The sequence below is a fragment of the Arachis hypogaea genome, chromosome 10 (genome assembly GCF_003086295.3).
Source record: "Arachis hypogaea cultivar Tifrunner chromosome 10, arahy.Tifrunner.gnm2.J5K5, whole genome shotgun sequence".
NCBI lineage: Eukaryota > Viridiplantae > Streptophyta > Magnoliopsida > Fabales > Fabaceae > Arachis > Arachis hypogaea.
The window spans coordinates 37,081,441-37,082,472 of record NC_092045.1 but is presented as its reverse complement, the minus strand read 5'-3'; the positions used below and the strand labels follow the sequence as shown (position 1 = coordinate 37,082,472).

The 1,032-nt window shown below is 40.7% G+C and overlaps 1 non-coding gene across 1 annotated transcript; it reads left to right on the top strand.

The window, feature by feature from the left end:
- Window positions 1-653: 653 nt before the first annotated feature.
- On the top strand, window positions 654-761 carry LOC112718933 (small nucleolar RNA R71). The gene has a single exon (XR_003161259.1). It is a non-coding gene; the product is annotated as a small nucleolar RNA R71 (small nucleolar RNA).
- The last annotated feature ends 271 nt before the right edge of the window (window positions 762-1,032 follow it).

Below are 1,032 nucleotides of genomic sequence, written 5' to 3'. Positions count from 1 at the left end.
AGATTTCTGATGGAGGACCTAGTTTCAGTCATGAAACTTTGAGTGGTTTTGATCAGATCAGAGACCATAGTTGCTAAGTCAGAGGTATTCTACTTAGAACTCTCTGTCTGTTGCTGAGAAGATGATGGAAAAGGCTTGCTATTGCTAAACCTGTTCCTTCCACCATTATTATTGTTGAAACCTTGTTGAGGTCTCTGTTGATCCTTCCATGAAAGATTTGGATGATTCCTCCATGAAGGATTGTAGGTGTTTCCATAGGGTTCTCCCATGTAATTCACCTCTTCTATTGAAGGGTTCTCAGGATCATAAGCTTCTTCCTCAGATGAAGCTTCCTTAGTATTGCTTGGTGCATTTTGCATCCCAGACAGACTTTGAGAAATCATATTGACTTGTTGAGTCAATATTTTATTCTGAGCCAAAATGGCATTCAGAGTGTCAATCTCAAGAACTCCTTTCTTCTGACTAGTCCCATTGTTCACAGGATTTCTTTCAGAAGTGTACATGAATTGGTTATTTGCAACCATTTCAATCAGTTCTTGAGCTTCAGTAGGCGTCTTCTTCAGATGAAGAGATCCTCCAGAAGAGCTATCCAAAGACATCTTGGACAGTTCAGACAGACCATCATAGAAAATACCTATGATGCTCCATTCAGAAAGCATATCAGTGGGACACTTTCTGATCAATTGTTTGTATCTTTCCCAAGCTTCATAGAGGGATTCTCCTTCCTTCTGTCTGAAGGTTTGGACTTCCACTCTAAGCTTACTCAATTTTTGAGGTGGAAAGAACTTTGCCAAGAAGGCATTGACTAGCTTTTCCCAAGAGTCCAGGCTTTCTTTAGGTTGAGAGTCCAACCATGTCCTAGCTCTGTCTCTTACAGCAAAAGGGAATAGCATCAGTCTGTAGACCTCAGGGTCAACCCCATTAGTCTTGACTGTGTCACAGATTTGCAAGAACTCAGCTAAAAACTGATGAGGATCTTCCATTGGAAGTCCATGGAACTTGCAATTCTGTTGCATTAGAGAAACTAATTGA